This window comes from Canis lupus, chromosome 22 (genome assembly GCF_048164855.1).
Source record: "Canis lupus baileyi chromosome 22, mCanLup2.hap1, whole genome shotgun sequence".
Taxonomy (NCBI): domain Eukaryota; kingdom Metazoa; phylum Chordata; class Mammalia; order Carnivora; family Canidae; genus Canis; species Canis lupus.
In genome coordinates, this window is record NC_132859.1 from 12,795,526 (window position 1) to 12,810,065 (window position 14,540).

General features: G+C 35.5%; 1 long non-coding RNA gene across 19 annotated transcripts in view; it reads right to left on the reverse strand.

Moving 5' to 3' along the window:
• LOC140613892 (uncharacterized) overlaps positions 1 to 14,540 on the reverse strand; it is a 195,920-nt gene that overhangs the window by 150,939 nt on the left and 30,441 nt on the right. For 15 of the 19 annotated variants that reach the window (XR_012014794.1, XR_012014799.1, XR_012014798.1 and 12 more), the window contains one exon: positions 484 to 592. The exons of 2 other annotated variants lie outside the window; for them this stretch is intronic. This is a non-coding gene — a long non-coding RNA (uncharacterized lncRNA). Of the gene's footprint in view, positions 1 to 483; positions 593 to 2,425; positions 2,586 to 5,878; positions 6,440 to 14,540 lie in introns of those variants that run through there. 2 more of the 19 variants (XR_012014784.1, XR_012014790.1) reach the window with 2 other exon arrangements.

The following is a 14,540-nucleotide window of genomic DNA, read 5'->3' on the forward strand; positions in this document are numbered from 1 at the left end:
TGTCTTGTAAATGACTCGGCTACAGTGTTTCATATCTCTTGTTCCTTGCACATTTCATATTCTAATTTAAAAGACAATCTATTTCTCTGTGCTTTACTGTCTTACCATCTCATTTCTCAAATGTCTGAAATCCGGTCACCTTTTCATTGATACACTGATCCAGTAAAGTGACCAAATCCCCAAATCCTTGCTCAGTTCCTAATAGCTTCATGGTTTTTGCTAAAGGTTACACTTTTGAATGTGTCATTGTTCCTAAAATCCACTTTCTCTCAGCATTTTTCTCTTGTTAGCAGGTGGTCAATGCAGACCACCTGCTCTGAACATTTTATTCCTAATTACTCCATTATCTTAGGTTTATTTCATAAGATAGTTGAAATGTTTTTGGAAGAATAGGGGATATATATCCTAAATTCAAAAGGGAAGGTAAGAAGGGGGAGAACAGTTTTAATCATACTCATGAAGTAAAAGGCAAGTTGACATTACCCTTTGCTTGAAGTAAATGGCAATCTGGGTTGGGCACAGAACTGAGCTTCACATTTTCTGCCAGTTGAGACACAAAGGGAAACATGTTGAACAGCATTCTTTTCATTACCTGACAAACAAAGTACACACATTTGTCTCTGTAGTCTGTGCTACTTCCTGGAACAAAACTCAGGCAGGAATTTATGACATAAAACCCCATAGAAAACACACCGAGTAACACATCACTTCAATTATGTGATTATAAAATTACACGATTACAAGAATTCCACTCAGACCACACTTTGTAAAAACAACAAGCCTAAAGTTAAAGCAAAATTTTAAAAAAGTGCTTGGGAGGGAAGGCGAACAAAATACTCCAAAGCCTCCCATTCTCAGGATTAAATTAAGATATGAGATAATTTTAAAAACTGAAATAGTGGGGGCACCTGGGTGGCTCAGCACTTGAGCATCTGCCTTCGGCTCAGGGCCTGATGGGTCAAGGCATAATCCCAGGTCCGGGGATCAAGTCCCATATATCAGGCTTCCCATGAGGAGCCTACTTCTCCCTCTGCCTGTCTCTGCCTCTCTCTCTGTGCCTCTCATGAATAAATAAAATCTTAAAAAAAAAAAAGACTGAAATAGTGAACATATCTATTAGATTCTCTCAAATACCAGAGTCCTTAGGTAACACTAGCTGAGGCTAGATTATTGTCAGTTCATGATTTAACTCTCATGAAAACTGCAGTATAAATATTCTAGGTTGTCAGTTAATACAAAAACTGCCTGGCTTTAGTTATTACTTAAGACTTGTCATTTTTGTCAACAACCACATTTGTTCTCATCACAAACAAGTGGTCCTATGACAGTAGAAATGCCAGCCCCAGAACGACTATTTTTCTTATAATTGGCATTGGACAGGTTCTCAGTAAAGACCCCATCATCTGGATCTTCTACTGTAAGGAAAGGAATTGCACTTTTTTTTTTTAGCCTACATGATTTTTGTTTTCTTTTGAAATTAGTTATTCTCATCCATGGAATAACCTCAGGGTATGCCTCTTAAAGAATATGTATGCCTCTTTTTTTTTTTAAAGTATTTTATTTATTTATTCATGAGAAACACAGAAAGAGAGGCAGAGACATAGGCAGACAGAGAAGCAGGCTCCTCACAGAGAGCCTGATGCAGAACTTGATCCCAGGACCCCAGGATCACAGCCTGAGCCAAAGGCAGAACGCTCAACCACTGAGCCACCCACGTGTCCCTGATTATGTATGCCTCTTAAATATTAAGAATAACACTACCCCAAAGATCCGATCATTCTAAGTGAGCTCAAAAAAGTTAACCTTAACCTAACTACCCAAACCCAACCTGTTAGATCAATTTTGATTAAATATTAGTAAGAGTGCAACTGATTTTCATTTATATTTAACTGATGCTGAGTTGTTCCTTTATGTAATAACTAGTGAACAGTCTAAATCGTAAGGTCATTTCTGATTAAAGACAGTACAATGATCAATCTAGAGCAATGGGAAGTTTTTTGTCTGGTGTACTATATAGAACATGTACCTAGCTCTTCTACCGAAGTCCAAATGGAATGTTGGTTAAAAAGAAACACAAGAAATAGTATTGAGTTATATAACTGTCCACATTTTGCTCTAAGAGTATATCTGTTAGGTTTCCACTTCTGACCATAAATGTAGTAATCTGAATCAACTTGTCTTCCCACCAAAAACAATTAAAAAATTAGACAGTATATACAAAATAACTCTTTATAGATATTGGACCACATACAAGGCAGGACCTGTGATCCCTGAGAGAAAAACAAATGAGATGAGCCCTAAAGCCATTCCAGGTTTCTGCCTGGCAGCACTTTCTGGACGGCTGTGCAGGGAGAGAGATCCCATACAAAGCACAGTGGGGGCTCACCAGTTCACGGTAAATAGGAGTTCTAATATTTGTACTTACTATTTTACGCCAGCAGCTAAAATTTTAACTTATAATGAGATATAGTGGGACTTTAAATTCTTCAGATGATGCACTGTGGTAAAATAATTTGAACTTGGTAATAAGACTTTCAAATACAAGTAGGTTTAAAATTGGAAAATCGATTAGAGAAAACAGATCACTGGAAAAGAGTAAAGCAATTGATCAGTTCAACAGATATAGTTAAAGCATTTAAAAAAATTCTTCACTAAATCTTTTGTTCTAACTAGACATCAAGAATTTAGGAAGTGGAAATAGGAAGTGATTATGGAGCATGATAAAGAACATGTAAAACACTACTCAGTAGCACACCAAATAATGGAATCATTTCTTTACTCTCAATGTCACTGAAGACCAGAGATTTTCCAATTCAACGCAGCAATAAAACACAAGTGCAATTTCCTTTGTTCCTAATTATTCTAGGATTATTCTAGGATTATAAAAAGATCTCACAATCTGGAATCACTATGTTGTATACCTGAAACTAATGTAAACATTATGTGTTAACTATACTTCAATTAAAAACAAAAGTCTAACAATAAGGGGATGGCTTAAAAAATATATTATGTATATATAAAGTAACCATTATAACAATGTCTCTGAAGGGCACCTGAGTGGCTCAGTGTTTGATCATCTGCCTTTGGCTCAGGGCCTGGTCCAGGGTCTTGGGATCAAGTCCCGCATTGGGCTCCCAGTGAGGAGCCTGCTTCTCCCTCTGGCTATGTCTCTGCCTCTCTCTGTGTGTCTCTCATAAACAAATAAAATCTTTTAAAAAATAACAATGTTTTAATGGCTTCACAGTATTCAATTTTTTCTTATTAATTTGTGATAAGCATTTCCATAAAAAAACTGATGGAACAAAATATAGCAACTTTGATTATTTGAGTCATATAATATTATTTTAACCTACTAATTTTTCTAAATTAAGCAGGAATTATTTTTGTTAGGGTTATGTTTAAAGAAAAGATTTTAAAAACGCCACATATGTTTCTCTAAACATACAAAATATGTACAAGACTACACATCAAGCAGTTAATACTAGTTATCTTTTAAGATAGTGGCATTGTAAACATGTGGGCCAGGGACAAAGATTACTATATTATTCTATATGCTATAGGTACACATATTGTTTTAACTTAAAAAAAAATCCAATACTATAAATTCATTTGCAGAACTATCATAAATAAAATAAAAATTAAAAATGGCACATAGGGATAGATATTTGCCAAATATGATATATTGGTATTTTAAAAATATTAACAGCACAGATAACAATAGAAATGCTAACACACCACTAGAAAATGGCAATACTGAAATGAAAGCAATATTTTTTTTTCAAATTCTTTGCCTTGTTCATTATCCCTAAAACCATATAAAAACTGATCAACTGCATGTTTCAAAAAATGAGAAGTTCCAAAAAAGATACATGTTGAAATTAAGTTGAAAAGAACTGTACTATAAACTAGTGTGAAAAGCAAGAAACAAGTGTTGGTGAGGATGTGGGGAAAAAAGGAATCCTCATTCAATATTGGTGAGACTGCAAACTGGTACAGACACTATGGGAAACAGTATGGAGGTTCCTCAAAAATTAAAAACACAACTACTACAATCCACTAATTGCACTACCAGGTATTTACCCAAAGAATACAAAAACACTAATATAACATTATATGTTAACTATACTGGAATTAAAATAAGAAAACTTAAAAAAAAATAAGGTAAAGCAAGGTAATCAGTCTAGCCAGGGCAAAAATAAACAAAGGGCAAAAACCTAATGTAAAAAGATAAATTGGGATTTTTTTCCCAAAAATAATTTGACAATATACACATAGGCTATTAACATGTACTAATACTGACACCAGTAATTCCACTCAAAGGAATCTACCCAAAAGAAATAATAGATCTAAAGAAAAATGTTGTGTTGGGTCGCCTTGGTGGCTCAGTCAGTTAAGCATTTAAGTCATGATCCAGGGGTCCTGGGATAGAGTTCTGTGGCAGGCTCCCTGCTTCTCCCTCTCCCCTGCCTCTGCCATTCCCCTTGCTTGTGCTCACTAACAAATAAATATTTTTAAAATAAAGAAAAATGTATTTTTAAAATAATTATTATAGTACTATTATAAAAATAACCTAAAATCCAATAATAGAAAGAAAGCATACTAAGTATAATATATTCAAATTGTAACATTTTTACATAATATTACAGCCTACTGGTGGCTTAAGCTAATTTTCATTTTTAGTGTTAATCAGAAATCTTGACACCATAGAATGGCTTGCTTTAAGTCCTTTTTGGGCTTAGGGACCAGCTGGCTAAATTTCTGCTTTTTTTAGTCAAGGGCAATCATGTTTTGTTCCATGTCTCAGCCAAAAACTAACCACTGAAATCAGCCAATCTGAAAGAGAACTCCCCTTCCCTTCTAAGGTCAGGAGATACTGCAGTTATTAAGGAACTCCATTAGTGCTAGGGTTTCAACCTGTTCTCACCTTCCCTCAACTTTAGACTGAATCCCCAAACCTGCACAAAGCTATAAAGAAATGCTCACACTTGTGTATATGGGGGTGCTCCTAGATGCATGGCATGAACCTCTCAGTAAGCACTGCCAACCCCCCCCCCCAAAAGAAACCCAAACAAAAACAAAAACAAACATATCTTTAAAATGCAAGTCTTTTTCAAACAAAAGTGATTTCAGCTCCTCTGGCATTTGGGTCTGCAATCTTGCAATGCCTCAGTCTTTCTACGCACGCCTCCTAGGGCTGCAGCATTCTCTGCAGGGGAGTAAAGACCATTCAAGAAGAGTCACTAGTGTATTAGTTTTGGACCATAGCCAATGTAAGATTTACACATTAGAATAAGATTCAATGCCATCAAAAAATGGTGGCATACACGGTTAGAAAAGCAGATGCCACATAGTCCTATTCACAAGAAGAAAAAAAAAAAAATCAAGAAATCATTGTGCTGATGTAGCATCACGCCTAAACTGTATTTATCTAAAAATGTTTTGGGTTTTAAACTCCAGATAAACAAGGTTTTCAGAACTGGCAACTGGACCAACATTTTCTTCATCATGATTCATAGATTAAATGCTAAATTACTAAACAAAACCTACGCAAGTTTTATGGTAGTTTTCATTGCACGTGTACAACTGTGCAGTACTAATTAGAAATATGAGCTCCATGGGACACATTTTTCTAATATAAGAAGTCAGTAACCCTACAATTCAGTGATTCACTCATGCTATCTTGGTAGCCTCCAAAAAAATATATAATATCACACAAAGGATTTAATTATCTGGCATTTGAAAATATTACTGTTGATTATTATTCCCTCTATATGCAAAGTCCACTTTTGTCCAGCAAAATTTATACTATGTGTCTATCTTGGTTAGCACTGTTTTGGAGACTAGATGATGACATTGTCCTCATTCTTGAATTGCTCACCATCTTGTAGAAAGTAACTGTTTCCACTTTGATGTTGATATAAACATTTAATACCAAAATATCTTGAAGTATGGAGGTAACAAGAAGTGCTTAAGTTCAACCAGGTCATCTTTTTTCTCTGCTCTCTACTAAGTTAACATGTATACAGTTTTTGAAATTATTAGAACACGTGACAAAGTCTTTCTCTTTGCATAAAGGCTAGCAAAATGCCAAATCCATTAATAAAACCTGGATCACAAAAGAATTGTTTGATTTTTTTCTCCTTTTTTAAAATTTCAGGAGTAGGGAGTTGACTTACTCAGACTCCCTCCTTTCTAGCCTTATCTCATCTTTGCAAACTCCTCTCCTCCTTTATTTTAATGCATCTATTCCTCCTTGATCCCCATCTCCAACCCCATTCTCCACCTTGGTTACTGACTGTAACTAACTAACAATTAGAATACTAATTGTTAGTATTAGAATTAGAATACTAATTGTTATGTCTGAAATACATAGTATTCTTGCATTTAACACTTAATTTACAGGAGTTAAACTGTACTATAAATTTCAACAGTTCTTTTTTTCCAACCCGACACTATATTTTTAGTTTATTTCTATTTTTTAAGATTTTATTTATTTATTCATGAGATACAGAGAGAGAGAAAGAGAGAGAGAGAGAGAGGCAGAGACACACAGGCAGAGGGAGAAGCAGGCTCCATGCAAGGAGCCCGACGTGGAACTCAATCCCGGGTCTCCAGGATCAGGTGCTGGGCTAAAGATGGTGCTAAACTGCTGAGCCACCCGGGCTGCCCATGTGCTGGGTCTAATTTACCCTCATATCTGATATAACCATAGCGAGTTCCATCATGTACATGTACATATACTACATTTTTGTTATCCACATCCCTAGTCCATCTATATTGCCTCCAATTTTTGCTCCTACAGGCAGTGCTGTAGTCAACATCTTCCTAGACGTCCCCTCATGGACTGGTGAAAACTCACCCTGGACAGATACATCCTGGAACAGGACTGCCAGGGTTGGGTATAAAATATACTAATTTTTCTAATTACTGCCATATTGCTCTTTAGAATAATGTCAACCATTTACTATCTTACCACTGGGGCATAAAACATCCTATTTCAAAACAAACAAACAAAAAAAGAAAATCCTATTTCTTCCCATTTTCTTAAACATCTGATATTATCTAACTTCTAATTTTCATGAATCTAATGGGATAAAGAAAAATACATGGTTATGACTTAATTTATCTGAAATGTGAGGCTAAAGTTGAACGTTTCTTTACATACTTAGTTATTTGGGTTTCCCTGTCAATAGTGCTCAAGTGTGAAGCTTGTCCATTAGTAGGGCTCCAGAAGGAGTCTCACAGACATGCCTGCTAACACCTACCTCCTGCCTTTCACCTCTAGAGGGCAGCAGGAGGCCTCCTGTGTTCATGGCCCACCCTTCCCCTATCCCTTTCCATCTCTTAATGGGTCTATCCTAAATCTCATCTTTCCATATATTCTTCATCTTCTACTCTAATTCAGTCCTGAATGCCTTCAGAAGACACTACTTCCCATGCATCTCTCATGTGAAAGGCTTTTATTTCCCCCCAGCCCTTGAATCCCAATGTTTGGAGAAGGTATGGGTGTTTTCTTTGGCTCTTGTTCTGAGCCATTCTCTCCCTCCCTCCCCTAAAAATCTCCGTAACCCATGTTGTCACAGTGCATCACATACCACTGCTCATGGATGCTATCTTCTGCTTGTGTTTATTCTCCTCACTCCCAGAGACATTGGGCTTATTACCCTCTCCTCTGAAACTTCTAACATGTCTTTCCCCATTTCCCTCACAATGGGCCTCTCTACTTTAGCAAGAAAATGGAATGACTCAAAACTCTCTCATCCTTTTCCACATCTACCTAGCACATAGAAGCACATACTTACCTTCCCAAGAGTTTAGTGGATGAGCTCTTCAAGCTCATGTCAAAAGTTAGGGCTTTCAGCATGTACTAGACGCCACTTGTTCTCACCTGCTCAACATTGCTCTGGCAACTTTCTCTGTCACTTGTATTAGCAATCTTATCCACTTTACTGGGTTATTCCTGAGCACACACTCAAACTATTATTTCTCTGATGTTAGATTGTTCAAAGGAAGATAGGAAGAAGGGAGAGGGGGGAGGAAAAGAAAAGAGAAGAGCAAAAGAAATCTTCCTCTACATTGCTTTTCTTTTCAGCTATTCCCCTATTTCTGGTTACAGCAAAACTCCTTGAAAGAGTTGTCCATATGCAATCGAATGCATCTCCCTCCTATTCTTTCTTAACCCATGCAAGCAGACTTGTCCCACTACCACCCCAAGGCTTCTCTTGTTAAGGTCACAAGGACTTCTATGTTGCCAAATTTAATGGTCAATTTTTATCCCTTATCTTATTTGAACTATCAGCAACATTTTGCACAGTTACACACTTCTTCCTAAAACAATTTCCTTCAGTGGAATTCCAGGGCACTATTCTCCTGGTTTCTCACTTATCTCAATATTCTCTTTTAGTTTTTTTTTAGCTGGGAATCTTTTCCTAACACCTCTGAATCACTATAGTTACTTAACCTCTCTGAGGGTTGCTTTGTCATCTATCTTGCATAGTTACCATGAAAATTCACTCAAACACTATGTCAAGAACCAAACGTTAAGCTTAGAACATAGACCTTCAATGATGATGACTAACCATTCATTGATCAATGAATGACCATTAACCATTAGCAGTAGCAAACAGGACATCATGGGACCATTAGAATTCCCAGGTAAGGAATAACAAAAAAGATGCCTACAGTAATTCCCAGTCAGCTTTCCCTAGGAGTGCATAAAAATAAAAGGTCACAACTTTAACCTTTAAAAGAAATACATGCCAATACAATAAAGACTGGTTTTATTTCTTGAAATGAGAAGTCCTCATTCTAACTCTTAAATATAATCAGGAAACCGAAATGAAAAATGTCACTTTAAATAGGAGCTTGTAAAAACACATTTTAGAAATATGGGATAACTTTTTTTTTTAATTGTCAAAATAAAATTAAATAAATGCTAACAACAAAAACAAACTCACCATTATCCTAATACATAAATACACAAGCCAAAAATTATTAAAGGCAATGATATACTGTTTTGTCTTGTTTTAAGCTTACAATGCCATTAAGAAATTTTAAGAGTTTGGATTAGGGAAAAATTATGTTACTAGGAAAATGTCATTAGTCCCAATGGGGCAGTGTGCTGCAGTTATAAACATCCCCAATGTCTTACAACACAGACTGTAGGGTCTTTTCCTCACCTCCATCACATGTTATCACACATGGGGCTCTGCCTCATGCTGCGTTTCCCCCTAAGACCTAGGCTGATAGAGTAGCCATTACCTGGAACATCATCTATCACTCTAATGGGAGAAAGATGTAGCAAGGAACATAGGGACTCTTAAAGATGTCCTCTAGAGTGACACACATCACTTTCTCCATATGTTAAAGGCTAAAGCAAATCACCTGACTACACATAACTATAATTGGGTACAGTCATGCAACCTTTCCCCGTGCTTCAAAGAGGAGAGAGAGCTTGAGATTTTAACAGCCCCAATAGCTGCCACTATTGAGTTCAATATTCAGAATTCAGGACCTAGATCTTTGATTCTTTGGATGGAAAGAGCCTCTTAACCCCCAACAGTCCCTAATAAAACAGGCAGGTAGGAACCTGCTCTAGAATTGCAAACCATATAATACTTTCAGAGTAGCAAATTTGAACTTAAACATGTAAAAGAAAAAGGTTCCTTTATGGTAGCAAGACTTGTTGATACAAGTACTAAACTAAGAATCAGTATTTCTGTCTAGGCTTTACAACTGCTATCTTCTGTGGCCTAAGGCAAGTTGTTTAATAACACCATCCTTCAAGAAAATAAGGAGACGTGATGACTGATTGACAGGAGAACATTTCTGAGTGGAGTAAGGAGGTGGTTGAGATTAATAGTGAAATCTTCCCATCAGATGGAAGCCTGAATTGCGTAGTGACTGACACTAAAGACGAAAAACACTGACATGCAAAGTGCTTCAAATCCTACGTGATGGGCTGTCTATATTGTAGAGTTATTATATATGAGCATGTCATATTCCCTTCTCTGTTTCACTCTGATGGAAAAAGGAAACCCACAAGCTCAAATCTGGATCCGAATTTTCCTGCAGTAAGAGAGGCATTATCAGAAACTAGCTACATAACATTATATTTATCACATATCCCAATGTGAATGTCTGCATTGCCTAGTGAAGAGTCCCAAGAGAAGGGAGAAATAATTTCTACAGTGACAAACTATTTCCTATGCAAAACTGCAAACAATGGCAGACTGGAAGCAGACATTGTTAGTAATAACTTGTGATGCTTTAAGTGATCACAAGTCAAACACTACCAAATCAAAATATTTGAACAATTATACATTTTTTTTAAACAAAGCATTTCAAAACACAGGCCTTATGCAGCATGACGCACTATAGATTTTAAGATTCATTTTTTTCCATTTTGTTTTTTTTTCAAATCACATAATATATAAGTATTTTCTAAATGTAACAATTCGAAACTAGAAACATAAGGACACTCACATGATACTCAGATAGTGGTAAGCTCTAGTAAGTTTGATTAGCCTCATTTTATTTATATCATGCACACATACACACAACCCCTTTTCTAAGTTCTACATAAATCAGATGAAAGTCTATATATTATAGTTTACTTTCCCCTTAACAATATGACTTAAAGAGATCCATGTAAATACATATAGCTTTATCCTGTCTTTGAATTGGCTGCATATAGATATACATTATTTAACACTTCCATTGACAATTATGTGGGCCATTTCTGAATTTCTATTGTTAAAAATATGGTATAAGCTTTTAAAAATATAGAATTTTAGTAATGGACTTGCTGCATCAATGGTAGGCTTCTTTAAACTTTTTATAGATACTCTAAGATTGCCTTTCCAATAGTTTTCCCCATTTTAACTCTCTGTTCAGTGTATAAGAGAATTTGCTTGCTCTACAACCTCAATAGCTGTGCCAAGCTAATGTATGATAACAAAGTCATTTTTTTCCTGATTAGCAATATAGGTTAGCAGTTTCATTCCATTATTATACTATGGTGAACTGAAATTCATGTTTGGAGACATTTTTCAGTTGTGCAATTTGTATCTTCCTTACTAATTTGTAGAAACAGTTGAGCTATTCTAGATTAACAATCTGTTGTCTGTTAAATATGTTGTAAACATTTTTTCATTCTAACCCAATTTTTTAACTTTAGTGCATTTCGTTATGCAGAAGTCTAAACCTTCACATATCCAAATCTGATATTTAGGGAATCGGCCATCCCCAAATTAATCTGATTATTATCCTATTCTTTCTTCAAATCCTGTCCTTTAAAGCCAGGCTGACTGAGATATTATTTACAGGCAATAAAATTCATTTTATTTTTAGTCCACAAGTTTTGACAAATGCTTGAAATCATGATATAACTATTATCAAGATACAGAACAGTTTCATCTCCTAAAGAAATTTCCTCATGTCCCTTTTGTCAACCCTTGGCCCAATATCTAAACTCTGGCAACTACTAATGTTTTTTCTGTTCCTATAGTTTTATCCCTTGCATAAAGTCATATAAATGGAATTTTATACTCTGTAGCCTCGACTCTAGCATCTTTCACTTAGCATAATATACTTGAGAATCATTTCATGTAGTTGCAGGTGTCAGTACATGGTCCATGTGGACTGCTGAGTGATATTCTATTGTATGGATTTACCACATCTTATTTTAGCATTTACCAGTTGAAGGACATTTGGGTAGCCTTTGAGTGATAACAAAACCACTAGGAATATTCACTACAAGATTTTTGGATCAACACAAGTTTTTATTTGTCCTAGATAAGTTCCAAGGGGTTAAATTATATGGTAAACTACGTGTAACTTTAAAAGAAATTCCTGGGGCACCTGGGTGGCTCAGTGGTTGAACGTCTGCCTTCGGCTCAGGGCATGGTCCCAGGATCGAGTTCTGCATTGAGCTCCCTTCAGGGACTCTGCTTCTCCCTTTGTCTGTGTCTCTGCCTCTTTCTCTGTGTCTCTCATGGATGGATGGATGGATGGATGGATGGACGGACGGACGGATGGAATTCCTAAACTCTTTTCCAAAGGGACTGTACCGTGTTTGCATTCTCACCAGCAGCATGGGAAATTTCCAGTTTCTGTGCATCCTCCTCGGCATTTGGTATTATTGGGATTTTTAGTTGTTTTGCTACTTCAGCCATTCCAGTAACTGTGTGGTGACAGAACACTGTGGTCTTAAATCTGCATTTCCCCCTAAGTCTAATGATGTTTAGCATCTTTTTAGGTGTTTGCCATGCTTTTATTTTCTTGGGTTAAGTAACTGTTCAAATCTTGTGCCCATTTTTTTTGTGTGTGTGAAATTTTCTTACTGTGTTTTTAAAGTTATTTATATAGTTTAGATACAAGTTCTTTACCTGAGATGTACATTTTCTCCCAGTCTGTGGCTTGTCTTTGTACTCTGTAAACAACAGCTTTAAATCACCAGAGATTCTTAATTTTGATGAAGTCCTGATGATCAATTTGTTCTTTTAAGAGTTATACTTTTAGGGTCTTATCTAAGAAATCTTTGCCTAATCCAGGGTCATAAGGATTCTCTTACATTTTATTCTAGATGTTTTATAGTTTAGGTTTTATATTTAAGTCTATGATCTATTTTGAGTTATGAATGGCATGCTAGGACTGCCATAACAAATACCATAGACTGGGTAGCTTAAACAACAGGAATTTATGTTCTCACAGTTCTGGAAGCTAGAAGTCCAAAATTAAGACATCAAGCAGGTTTTGTTTCTTCTGAGACCTTGATCCTTACCTTGCAGATAGCCTTTCTTCTATGATCAGACTTCCCTGGTCTTTCTCTGTATCCTAATTTCTTTTTATAAGCACACCCATCAGATTGGATTAGGGCCTATCCTAAAGGCTTCGTTATAACTTAGTCACCTCTTCTAAGGCCCACTCTCCAGGAATAGTCGAATCCTGAATTTCTGGGTGTTAGGACTTCCAACATCTGATTTTGGGGTTGGGGGGTATGATACATTCAGTCCGGAAAATGAATCAAAATTCAGTTTTTGTATATGGATATCTAACTGTTCTAGCATCAGTTGGTGAAAAGACTATTCTTTCACTCTGATGATGAACCTGTTTTCCTTCTGTTCTACAAGTGAAATGGTTCTGACATCTGACTCCTTGGAGGGGTCCCTCTCTCAAATTCCTGGCTGGTTAGTTGCCCTGAAACCTCATTTGGGTCTCATTCCTGAATTTCTTTATGGGTTCAAGAAAAATGATGATTTTGTATATTTTTATATTTCTTGTTTGGATGAAATTCTCTATCCTTTCAAAATTCTATAACGTTATTTTAATTTTTCTATACTCATTTAATATGCTTTTAAGTCTCTCAGTAAAGATTCATATTTTTTCATAAAGTCCATAAATTTTATAAGGTTTATTTCTCAATATTTAGAATTTTGTTATTTTGCTGCTTTTAATAGTATCATTACTTTATTATGTTTTAAACTATTATCACCAGTATATAAAATAAATGATTTTGTAAACTGGCAAATTTACCAAAACTTTTAAAAATTAAATCCAAGGGTTAACCAGTTGATGCTCTTGAATTTTTGAGAAAAGATAGATTTTTGTTTTGAAGTTCCTAAAACTATTCTATAACCAGAGCAATATTTCCTGTGTGTTTGGACTGTAGTTTCATCTTATTTTTGTCCATAGATCTGATCTCATGTTCTCTTTCAGAAATTTGTAGCTTGTGTACAACACATTCTTGTTCTCTTATGCTTGTATACTTTTTCCCCCAAAAGTCCTTTTGTAATTTCATGACATATATTTGTTCTGTGTGGCAACTTGAACTCCACCCTTGCTTGCTCTCAGATTTCCCCTAACTTGATTCTGTTCCTGAGTAAACCTTGATGACAAATCAGGTGTATTTTGAAAACTGTACGTAAAACTTTCAGAGAATCAAATCATATTTTAAATCATATTTTAAATATAGTAAGTAAGCTTAATTTTAAATAGCTTCTTGCAAACTGGGTGATTAGTTGCCAAGTACAAACTCAAAATTACTTAAAAAATAAAATACTTATAGCATCCTTTTTATATCATTCGCATTAGGTTTTAAAACCAGAATAACTCTTAGCTCATTCATTGAGTCTGGGAGTCTCTTATTTTGTTCATTTCTAGAAAATTTTATCTAATATGGAAATTATACCACCTTGTAGGTTGTGAGTCTTTTCCAGGAAAATCTGCACTAGTGCCAATAATAGGAACAAATTTTAATCACTATTGCAAGTTTTTCCAATAGCATGGTCTATCCCAATGTTTTGGCTCTATTTGAGTTAATGTTAACAAAAAAAAACTTATTCAATCTAGGTTTTCAAATTGCTTATATAAAGCTATTCATAGAATTCTTTTATCTTTTTAATTGCTTTAATTTCTGTGGTTATTTTTCGTTGCTCATGTTCTCTAATGTTCTATGAAACTTGTCAAGAGGATATCTTTTAATAATTATTTTTAAAACACTAGGTTCTGGTTTCTAACATCTTTTTGAAAGTTTTCTT